Consider the following 12,821-nt stretch of genomic DNA (forward strand, 5'->3'; position numbering starts at 1 on the left):
TTCTAACATAAAAATTGCCTTTTAAAAATAAACCATTAAGATAAGAAAATATAAACAATATAACACAAACCCAGTTTCCATATAGGTTGGGAAATTGTGTTAGATGTAAATATAAACGGATTACAATGATTGGCAAATTATTTTCAATCCATATTCAGTTAAATATGCTACAAAGACAAGATATTTGATGTTCAAACTGATAAACATTTTTTTTTTTGCAAATAATCATTAACTTTAGAATTTGATGCCAGCAACACGTGACAAAGAAGTTGAGAAAGGTGGCAATCAATGCTGATAAAGTTGAGGAATGCTCATCAAACACTTATTTGGAACATCCCACAGGTGTGCAGGCTAATTGGGAAGAGGTGGGTGCCATGATTGGGTACAAAAAGCAGCTTCCATGAAATGCTAAGTAATTCACAAACAAGGATGGGGCGAGGGTCACCAAAATGTAAGCAAATTGTCAAACAGTTTTAGAACAACATTTCTCAACGAGCTATTGCAAGGAATTTAGGGCTTTTACCATCCACGGTCCGTAAAATCATCAAAAGGTTCAGAGAATCTGAAGAAATCACTGTATGTCCATCCATCCATCCATTTTCTACCGCTTATTCCCTTTCGGGGTCGCGGGGGGCGCTGGCGCCTATCTCAGCTACAATCGGGCGGAAGGCGGGGTACACCCTGGACAAGTCGCCACCTCATCGCAGGGCCAACACAGATAGACAGACAACACTCACACACTAGGGCCAATTTAGTGTTGCCAATCAACCTATCCCCAGGTGCATGTCTTTGGAAGTGGGAGGAAGCCGGAGTACCCGGAGGGAACCCACGCATTCACGGGGAGAACATGCAAACTCCACACTATGTAAGCGATGATATTACGGACCTTTGATCCCTCAGGTGGTACTGCATCAAACACTGACATCAGTGTGTAAAGGATATCACCACATGGGCTCAGGAACACTTCATAAAACCACTGTCAGTAACTACAGTTGGTCGCTACATCTATAAGTGCAAGTTAAAACACTACTATGCAAAAGCGAAAGCCATTTATCAACAACACAGAGGAATGCCGCTACTTCGCTGGGCCCAAGATCATCTAAGATGGACTGATGCAAAGTGGAAAGGTGTTCTGTGGTCTGATGAGTCCACATTTCAAATCATATTTGGAAACTGTGGACGTGGTGTCCTCTGGAACAAAGAGAAAAATAACCATCCGGATTGCTACAGGGGCAAAGTTCAAAAGCCAGCATCTGTGATGGTATGGGGATGTATTACTGCCCAAGGCATGGGTAACTTACACATCTGTGACGGCACCATTAATGCTGAATGGTCCATACAGGTTTTGGAGCAACATATGTTGTCATCCAAGCAACGTTATCATGGACGCCCCTGTTTATTTCAGCAAGACAATGCCAAGCCATGTGTTACAACAGCGTGGCTTCATAGTAAAAGAGTGCGGGTACTTTCCTGGCCCGCCTGCAGTCCAGACATGTCTCCCATCGAAAATGTGTGGCGCATTATGAAGCGTAAAATACGACTTAAGCTCTACATTAAACAAGAACGGGAAAGAATTCCACTTTCAAAGCTTCAACAATTAGTTTCCTCAGTTTCCAAACGTTTATTGAGTGTTGTTAAAAGAAAATATGATGTAACACAGTGGTGAACATGCCCTTTCCCAACTACTTTGGCACGTGTTGCAGCCATGAAATTCTAAGTTACTTATTATTTGCAACAACAAAAAATAACGTTTATGAGTTTGAACATCAAATATCTTGTCTTTGTAGTGCATTCAATTGAAAATGGGTTGAAAAGGATTGGCAAATCATTGTATTCCATTTATATTTACATCTAACACAATTTCCCAACTCATATGGAAACGGGGTTTGTATGTTGATCTCTAGCTATAAGGTATTGCTAGCAAGTAAAAAAAGATGGCTTGGTCGGATCTTAAAGGGGTTCATTGTGACAGCCGCTACACCAAGTAGCGGTGGGAGGCTCGTAACCCAAATTTTTCCTCGTAACCTAAACTTAACACTTATCTAGGAGATAGCACATACTCTAAAAAAACTGATAAGCTGCGGCACTTGTATCCTGAGGTATCACTACTACTCATTGTATTAATGCAGTTAGAAGTCATTCAGTGGTTTTAACTCTGACTGCTGTTGTTGGATGACATTTTTAAATCAACATATTTAAAAATATACTTGCCTGCACAGCGAGACTGTAATATATTTTGGTAGTAAGTATGGTATTGTACTTGCACACAATCTCAAAGAGGTCACAATAAGCTCACCAATCACTTGAGTAAAAACCCAAAAGAATGGCCATTACTGAACTCCCAGAGGGAAGCAGACATTTTAAAATATCTCCTTTGAAGGACATTTCACAGTGCCATCTCCAGGGAGTTTGGTCAGATTCCACCCAAGAAACACTGCTGGTACAGGAACAGAAGGCCAAAGACTTGTAAAAAAGAAAGTTGAGTGGAGGGTTCATGGGATTTGGACTATGGTTTTGACCCTGAAGGAGACACATGTTTTCAACATAAACAACTCAACACTGATAAGTTTTATACAACTAATACGAATTATTACACCTGCTTAACGTCAACACAGAAGCTTGGCAGTGTTGTCAGTTTTTGTAGCTAAAAAGCATCGCTACCTCATCAACAGTATTTGTCCTACCATTATCATCATATTAGAGGCCAACATACTGCCTTAACAACCCTCCATGTGACCCTTCATTTTATTTTCTATAAATCCGCGATCACAACAGAAGTCGTTCATGGATACCATTATGACAGAACATGTCAGTACTTTGCCATTTCATTAAACCAGCTGAATATCCACATGTTATTTATCTTATTTACATGACAAAATGTAATTTCTGTCTCAAACCTCATCTGCGATCTGTGTCACGTACAACGGGAAGAGGGATTGCATTACTTAAAGGAGCTGTGTCCAACTTGTTTACATTTATGTTTTCTAAGCAAAACATAGAACAAAAACACAATTGGTGAATTTATGTTACCATTATAAGGTCTCTGCGGGTTTTAACATGTCAAATTTAAGACTTTGTAAAACTTTTTTAAGGCAATCTTGAAAATAATTGAAGACCATTTCACATCCATATGGACAAAAAAATACATCGACCAAGTAAAATCAGAGGTCCAGAATTATTTTTTAAGTATATGAATACATTCACTGCTCTTTCACATTGTAAAACAAAATAGTTAAACTAACTAAATACACTAAGCACTTCTCTAGTGTAAACTATTTGAAAAATATATGAACAAACATCGTAACAGACAATTTTCAGATTTGCCATGGAATTATTTTCTTACAAAAGGTGCAATGTGCTTCTTATCAAGAGTTTTCACGTAACATCAACATCAGCAATATAGAGAAAATCACAATATAATATTGTCTGTGAAAGGGATAGTTAGCATCTCATTTTTTCGACTGTCAGAATTAAGCAAACCGATAAAAACATCTACAGCACTACTGTATCTGCACTACACCCACATGGAATCAAATCCTGCAGTGCCAGACGTGTCCCGCTGCTTAAGCCAGTGCATGTCCAGGCCCGTCTGAAGTTTGCCAGAGAGCACATGGATGATACAGCAGAGGACTGAGAAAATGTCATGTGGTCAGATGAAACCAAAATAGAACTTTTTGGTATAAATTCAACTTGTTGTGTTTGGAGGAAGAAGAATAATGAGTTGCATCCCAAGAACACCATCCCTACTGTGAAGCATGGGGGTGGAAACATCATGCTTTGGGGTTGTTTTTTCTGCTAAGGGGACAGGACGACTGATCTGTGTTAAGGAAAGAATGAATGGGGCCATGTATCATGAGATTTTGAGCCAAAACCTCCTTCCATCAGTGAGAGCTTTGAAGATGAAACGTGGCTGGGTCTTCCAGCATGCCAATGATCCCAAACACACCGCCCGAGCAATGAAGGAGTGGCTCCGTAAGAAGCATTTGAAAGTCCGGGAGTGGCATAGCCAGTCTCCAGACCTCGACCCCATAGAAAATCTGTGGAGGGAATTGAAAGTCCGTGTTGCTCGGCGACAGCCCCAGAACATCACTGTTCTCGAGAAGATCTGCATAGAGGAATGGGCCAAAATACCAGCTACTGTAAGTGCAAACCTGGTAAAGACCTCTAGTAATCGTTTGACCTCTGTTATGGCCAACAAAGGTTATATTACAAAGTATTGAGTTGATTATTTGTTACTGACCAAATACTTGTTTTCCACCATAATTTAGAAATAAATTCTTTAAAATTCCTACAATGTGAATTCCTGGATTTTTGTTTTCACATTCTGTCTCTTACAGTTGAAGTGTACCTATGATGAAAATTACAGACCTCTGTCATCATTTTAAGTGGGAGAACTGGCACAATCGGTGGCTGACTAAATTCTTTTTTTGCCTCACTGTAGAATAATCATACTGCTGTGGTTATATGTATCAAGTGTTCATTCAAGGCTAAGGCAAAATATCGAGAAATATATTGGGTATCGCGATATGGCCTATAAATATCGAGATATTAAAAAAAGGCCATTGTAGCCCAACAATATTTCACCGCCATGTTTACAAACGCTTCCCTCCTCTATGGCTGAACAGCTAGGTAAATAACACTTAATACGTTTTCATCCACCAGGTTCAACAATGCATTAAATTGATTGTTCAGGAGACACAAATCGTTCAACTATTACTTACCCATTTAATGCAAGTAATTTGGCTTTGCTGTGGGCTTTCGTTAAGTTTTCTCCCCTACTATGCTAACTAAGCTGTCAACACACACCTGCGCGCGTACAGCAATAGCTGGTGGTGTTCCACAAATTTTGACCGGGCAGCACAGTTAGTTCCGCTGTGTAATGACATTATCGTGTCCTCAAAAATCGAAACATTTCAAAGCGAGACTGAAGTTGATAAATGTTTCCAAATAAAAGTAACGTCAATAGATTTTTTAGGACTTTTCAAAATCGTATTTAGGACCTTTTATGAGATTTTAGGAGAATTTTCCACATTTTAAGTTCCTAAATTCAAATTATTTGATTTAAGTCTTTTTTAGACTTTTTGAGACCCCACAGATACTCTGCATTAGTGGTTTAACAGCACATGTTTTTGTCACAGTTGTCTATATTTTTCACAATTACTAAGTTTTTGTCATAAAAATAAATTACCAGCCTTGATAAAAAGATTGGTGTTTACGGCGGTCATCCACCCCACTTCGTCCACACGTACGCGCATGGAGGGAGCGAGGGTACACATACAAAAGCAGCCCCAAAGAACAGGGCCATAACTAGGATTTGACAAATACAGAGTTTTGAAAGGCTGAAATCATGTGTATTTCAGCACCACATAAATGATATTGCCTTGAGCAACACAATGCATTTCCAGAATGACAAAAGTTTCAATTGAGGTAGAACTATCATGTGTTATATTATCTAACATCTTTGACAATCAGCATGATTTTGTAACAGTCATTTTTTTATTATTATGCTAAGGGTTATAACAAGGGGAGGAACAACAACATGCACACAGATCATCACAATAAGCAATATATGTTAATCTTTAAAAGTGAAAGAGTAAGATACACTCATTGCATAAGCTTTTTGCTCAATAAATTTGTTTGTGGCAGGTCTACAAATATTTTTTAGTCGTATCAAATATCTGATTAGGTGTGCAGTGTTTTGTTGCTTGCACTTCTTCCTGAGGGAGTTTCTCTGAAAACATGGGTGATGTAATGCTCATGTGTTGAGCAACTGTTAGATTAGGATCACTGTCCAAAAACTGTGTCAAGCTGCCCTTACATTAGAGCTTTTCAAAATAATTTGAATATAGTGCTGATATGCTGTGCTTCGTAGGCGTGGAACATACAAATCCACAATTGAGGGGGAGGGAGCAGTATTACATACTGTGACAACAATCTGCCGCAGGTCGGTGCAGGAAGCCACGTTTGATCTGCATTGATTTGAAAAGGCTAGTCCCAATCAAATGGTATACAACTGTATTAGTCATGGTATAATCACAGTATAATACATTCAAATGAAGAGAGGGAGGGCTACTATATTGGATTGATTTTCAAAAGACTATACAATTTTTTTTTTACAGCTATAGACAGTCGTGGTCAAAAGTTTACATTCACTTGTAAAGAACATAAGAATGATTTGTGCAAATCTTTTTTTTTTTTTTAAATAGAGTGTTTGGAGCACAAACTTATCCGTCACAAAAAACAGTCATGAAGTTTGGCTCTTTAGTGAATTTTTTATCGCTCTACTGAAAATGTGACCAAATCTGCTGGGTCAAAAGTATATATACAGTGGGGCAAAAAAGTATTTAGTCATCCACCGATTGTGCAAGTCCTCCCACTTAAAATTATGACAGAGGTTTGTAATTTTCATCATAGGTACACTTCAACTGTGAGAGACAGAATGTGAAAAAAAAAATCCAGGAACTCACATTGTAGGAATTTTAAAGAATTTATTTGTAAATTATGGTGGAAAATAAGTATTTGGTCACTTCAAACAAGGAAGATCTCTGGGTGTCACAGACCTGTAACTTCTTCTTTAAGAAGCTCTTCTGTCCTCCACTCGTTACCTGTATTAATGGAACCTGTTTGAACTTGTTATCTGTATAAAAGACACCTGTCCACAGCCTCAAACAGTCAGACTCCAAACTCCACTATGGCGAAGGACACCAGGAAAAATAATTGTAGACCTGCACCAGACTGGGAAGAGTGAATCTACAATAGGCAAGCAGCTTGGTGTGAAAAACTCAACTGTGGGAGCAATTATCAGAGAATGGAAGACATACAAGACCACTGATAATCTCCTTGAGCTGGGGCTCCATGCAAGATCTCATCCCGTGGGGCCAAAATGATCATGAGAAAGGTGAGCAAAAATCCCAGGACCACACGGGGGGACCTGGTGAATGACCTGCAGGGATCTGGGACCAAAGTAACAAAGGTTACCATAAGTAACACACTATGCCGACAGGGAATCAAATCCTGCAGTGACAGACGTGTCTCCCTGCTTAAGCCAGTGCATGTCCAGGCCCGTCTGAAGTTTGCCAGAGAGCACATGGGAGAATGTAATGTGGTCAGATGAAACCAAAATAGAACTTTTTGGTATAAACTCAACTTGTCGTGTTTGGAGGAAAAAGAATACTGAGTTGCATCCCAAGAACACCATATCTACTGTGAAGCATGGGAGTGGAAACATCATGCTTTGGGGCTGTTTTTCTGCTAAGAGTACAGGACAACTGATCCGTGTTAAGGAAAGAATCAACGGGGCCATGTATCGTGAGATTTTGAGCCTAAACCTCCTTCCATCAGTGAGAGCTTTGAAGATGAAACATGGCTGGGAGTGGCTCCGTAAGAAACATTTTAAAGTCCTGTAGTGGCCTAGCCAGTCTCCAGACCTCAACCCCATAGAAAATCTGTGGAGGGAGTTGAAAGTCCGTGTTGCTCGGCGACAGCCCCAAAACTTCACTGCTCTCGAGAAGATCTGTATAGAGGAATGGGCCAAAATACCAGCTACTGTGTGTGCAAACTTGGTAAAGACCTATAGTAATTGTTTGACCTCTGTTATTGCCATCAAATGTTATATTACAAAGTATTGAGTTGAATTTTTGTTATTGACAAAATACTTATTTTCCACCATAATTTACAAATAAATTCTTTAACATTCCTACAATGTGAATTCCTGGATTTTTTTTTCACATTCTGTCTCTCACAGTTGAAGTGTACCTATGATGAAAATTACATACCTCTGTCATCATTTTAAGTGGGAGAACTTGCACAATCGGTGGCTGACTAAATACTTTTTTCCCCCACTGTACAGCAATGTTAATATTTGGTTACATGTACCTTGGCAAGTTTCACTGCAATAAGGCAGTTTTGGTAGCCATCCACGAGCTTCTGGTGGAATGTTTGACTACTCTTCTTGACAAAATTCAGCTAAATGTGTTGTTTTTCTGACATGGACTTGTTTCTTCAGCATTGTCCACACATTTAAGTCAGGACTTTGGTAAGGCCATATTGAAACCTTAATTGTAGCCTGATTTATCCATTCCTTTACCACTTTTAATGTGTGTTTTGGGTCATTGTCATGTTGGAACCCCCAACTGGGCCCAAGACCCAACCTTTGTGCTGATGATTTTAGGTTGTCCTGAAGAATTTTTCATTATCCCATTTACTCTCTGTAAAGCACCAGTTCCATTGGCAGCAAAACAGGCCCACAGCATAATACTACCCACACCATGCTTGACGTTAGGATTGGTGTGGTATTAAAGACCTCACTTTTTCTCCTCCAAACATATTGCTGGGTATTGTGGCCAAACAGCTCAATTTATGTTTCATCTGACAACAGAACTTTCCTCCGGAAGGTTTTATCTTTTTCCATGTGATCAGCAGCAAACTTAAGACAGGCCTTAATGTGTCACTTCTGGAGCAAGGGCTTCCTTTTGCATGGTAGCCTCTCAGTCCATGGTGATGCAAAACATGCTTGATTGTGGACACAGACAGCAGTGTTCCAGCAGCTTCCAATTCATTGCTTGCCTGCTTTTTGGTGGTTCTCTTGATCATCCTGACCAATTTTCTCACAAAAGCAGGTAATAGCTTGCGCTTTCTTCCTGATCGTGGCAGTGACAAAATTGTGCCATGCACCTTATACAAACTCCTTTTCCATATGAGTTTGGAAATTGTGTTGGATGTAAATATAAATGGAATACAATGATTAGCAAATCCTTTTCAACCCATATTCAATTGAATGCACTACAACGACAACGTATTTGATGTTCAAACTCATAAACTTTATTATTTTTTTGCAAATAATAATTAACTTAGAATTTCATGTTTGCAACATGTGCCAAAGCAGTTGGAAAAGGGCATGTTCACCACTGTGTTTCAACACCTTTTCTTTTAACAACACTCAAGAAACCTTTGGGAACTAAGCAGACACATTTTTGAAGCTTTTCAGGATACATTTTTTCCCATTATTGTTTTATGTACAGCTTAAGTTGTTCAACAGTCCTGGGTCTCCGTTGTGGTATTTTAGGCTTCATAATGTGGCACACATTTTCAATGGAAGACAGGTCTGAACTACAGGCAAGCTATTCTAGTACCCACACTCTTTTACTATGAAGCCACGCTGTTGTAACATGTGGCTTGGCATTGTCCTGCTGAAATAAGCAAGGGGGTCCATGATAACGTTGCTTGGATGACAACATGTGTTGCTCCAAAACCTGTATGTACCTTTCAGCATTAATGGTGCCTTCACAGATGTGTAAGTTACCCATGCCTTGGCCACTAATGCACCCTCATACCATCACAGATGCTGGCTTTTCAACTTTGCACTTAGAAAAGTCTGGATGGTTCTTTTCCTCATTGTTCCGGAGGATACGACGTTCACCGTTTCCCAAAAAGAATTTGAAATGTGGACTCGTCAGACCACAGAACACTTTTCCACTTTGCATCAGTCCATCTTAGATGAGCTTGGGCCCAGCGAAGCCGGCGGCGTTTCTGGGTGTCGCTGATAAATGGCTTTGGCTTTGCATAGTAGTTTTAACTTGCACTTACAGATGTAGCGACAAACTGTAGTTACTGACAGTGGTTTTCTGAAGTGTTCCTGAGCCCATGTTGTGATATCCTTTACACACTGATGTCGCTTTTTGATGCAGTACTGCCTGAGGGAACGAAGGTCCGTTATATAATTGCTTACGTGCAGTGATTTCTCCAGATTCTCTGAACCTTTTGATGGTGTTACGGACCGTAGATGGTGAAATTCCTAAATTTCTTGCAATAGCCTGTTGAGAAATGTTGTTCTAAATCTGTTTGACAATTTGCTCACGCATTTGTTCACAAAGTGGTGACCATTTTCCAATCCTTGTTTATGAAAGACTGAGCATTTCACAGAAGCTGTTTTATACCCAATCATGGCACCCACCTGTTCCCAATTAGCCTGCACAACTGTGGGATGTTCCAAATAAGTGTTTAATGAGCATTCCTCAACTTTATCAGTATTTATTGCCACCTTTCCCAACTTCTTTGTCACGTGTTGCTGGCATAAAATTCTAAAGTTAATGACTATTTTAACATCAAATACGTTGTTGTTGTAGCATATTCAACATAATATGGGTTGAAAATTATTTGCAGATCATTGTATTCTGTTTATATTTACATCCAACACAATTTCCCAACTCATATGGAAACGGGGTTTGCAGTAGTTGAATAGTTTTTCGTGGTGTACCTGGAAAAGGACTGGATCTGCATTGTCTAGCTCTTAGCTTTCACGGTGTCTGTGTGCTTGTCAAAGCTTAGGTACTTGCTAGGTTGCTAGCGAATGATGCTTACACTAGCCAGCTCTACTCTTTGCATGGTGCAAGCTACGGTGAAATACATAGCCCAGGGAAAAAAAAGACTGTTGACTCTCTGTCTTCAATTCTGCTTTGATAGCAATCTTACAGTAATTACAAATTCACACACTATTTATTATTTTTAGAATTAGGTTGACGAAGTATTATAAAACCCCACAAAAACAACACAATCGAGCAGATTTTAATTGAGTCTGGGTGTCAGCTGACGAATGCCATTTCCAGGAGTTGGCAACTATGTGTTAAGGGTAAACAATAAAATACCGTATTTCCTTGAATTGCCGCCGGGCATATAGTATGCGCCTGCCTTGAATTACTGCCGGGTCAAACTCGCTTCGCAAAATAATTAGCACATGCTTAGTGGGAGAGTGGCCGTGTGCAGCCCAAGGATCCCTGGTTCAAATCCCACCTAGTACCATCCTCGTCACGTCCGTTGTGTCCTGAGCAAGACACTTCACCCTTGCTCCTGATGGGTGCTGGTTGGCGCCTTGCATGGCAGCTCCCTCCATCAGTCTGTGAATGTGTGTGTGAAAGGGTAAATGTGGAAGTAGTGTCAAAGCGCTTTGAGTACCTTGAAAGGTAGAAAAGCGCTATACAAGTACAACCCATTATTACCGCCGGGTCACACTCGTGACGTCACAAGTGACACTTCCCCTGTCATAATTTTCAAAATGGATGAGGCTGATTTTAATAATTTGATTTCACATAAAGGGAAGAAGATTAATAGCTGTTCAGTAGGATTTAAGGTCCAAGCTATTGAGTACTAAAAACAAAAGTAATCAGCTACGTTTTATTAATATACCTGTGGAGCTGACGGTCCCACAGACAGGCAGGGAACGCTAGCTGTAGCCCTCCCCAAGATGGCGGCGAGCGAGCAGTGAGAAGCAGTGGAAGAGCGACCTAGACTGAGGTTTTATGGAAAAATAAACAAAGTCAAACTGCTCAAGCCATGTCCTTTCTTGGTGGTCCTGGGAACCCGCAAGACGACGGCTTGAAACCGTCAAATTACCGTAGCTGCGTCTGTTAAATGGTAAAAGGGGTATACTTGTATAGTGCTTTTCTACCTTCAAGGTACTCAAAGCGCTTTGACATTATTTCCACATTCACCCATTCACACACACATTCACACACTGACGACCGGAGCTGCCATGCACGGCGCTAACCAGGACCCATCAGGAGCAAGGGTGAAGTGTCTTGCTCAAGGACACAACGGACGTGACTAGGATGGTAGAAGGTGGGGATTGAACTAGTAAATCTCAGATTGCTGGCACGGCCACTCTCCCAACTTCGCCACGCCGTTAAATATGAGTCATTAAATGACTCCCGCCTCCTGGTGGTAGAGGGCACTAGTGATCCTTCTTGCAACTATTCGGCTGCAGAAGAAGTGAAATGAGTGACCGGTATTGTGCCGGAACGGACAGACCTTTTAGGATGTTACAGTCCTATGCTGGCTATGTAAACAACCGGGCTGAAATAAAGCATGTTCCAGTCCTAAATACCCAGTGTATTATTTATACAATAACTAACACTTCATGTTGGCGGCGGTGGGATAAAGAGATCACCCACGGAGCAGAACGGGAGGGGGAGTTTTCCGAGGATAATTCTGTCGTCGCCCGCACCCGAGCTAACTGATAGCAGCGGTCTGATAGCAGTTTTCCAAATTGGATTTTCCATCATGGCAGAAGGTAATTAAGGAGGATCTCCATCGAGACGGAGAGATTTTTAAAACTGAAGAAAGATAAGAAATACTTCTATAAACAAGTTATCGATGCTTTTGATCAGAAGGAGCTGGCATGGATTTCATTTATTTTTTATTTAGCCTTTATTTAACCAGGTAAAATTCCATTGAGATCAAAGATCCCTTTTCCAAGGGAGACCCGGTAAAGAGGGCAGCAGCAAGGTTACATTAAAAACAGTAAACAACACATAAAACATCACATTTACAACATTAAAACTTGCTCATATGACACATGTGCATACGGACAAGGTAGACTGCAATCCTTTCACAGAAGCTTTAAACTCATTTAATGTAACAAAGGTTTTAAGTTGAATATTCGATTGTAGGTTATTCCAAGCCTTCAGTGCTGAAAATAAAGTTGTTGTTTTTTTATTAAATGTGCTTTTCATGATGGTATCCTTACATCACACTCAAATTTTTACTGCATGCCTTTGGTAAGCGCAGGAGTGAGAAGAGGTTTTAAAATAATTAGCGCATGCTTACTTTTACTGCATGCCTTTGGTAAGCGCAGGCGGGAGAAGAGGTTTTAAATTAATTAGCACCCCGGCGGCAATTCAAGGAAATATGGTATGTCACTTGTCAATAACAAAAATAATGGCATGCACATTCAATGCTTCTTCGCAGAGCAAAGGACTATTGTTGCCTGTGTAAATGATAATATGCTTGACAAAGCTCCCGCCGCAAAGAGATAATTTATTCCAAAA

General features: G+C 40.2%; 1 protein-coding gene across 5 annotated transcripts in view; it reads right to left on the reverse strand.

The window, feature by feature from the left end:
• Nucleotides 1–12,821, reverse strand: part of crtc3 (CREB regulated transcription coactivator 3) — a 127,337-nt gene that overhangs the window by 67,593 nt on the left and 46,923 nt on the right. The window lies entirely within an intron of this gene.

This window comes from Nerophis ophidion, linkage group LG25 (genome assembly GCF_033978795.1).
Source record: "Nerophis ophidion isolate RoL-2023_Sa linkage group LG25, RoL_Noph_v1.0, whole genome shotgun sequence".
Classification (NCBI taxonomy): Eukaryota; Metazoa; Chordata; class Actinopteri; order Syngnathiformes; family Syngnathidae; genus Nerophis; species Nerophis ophidion.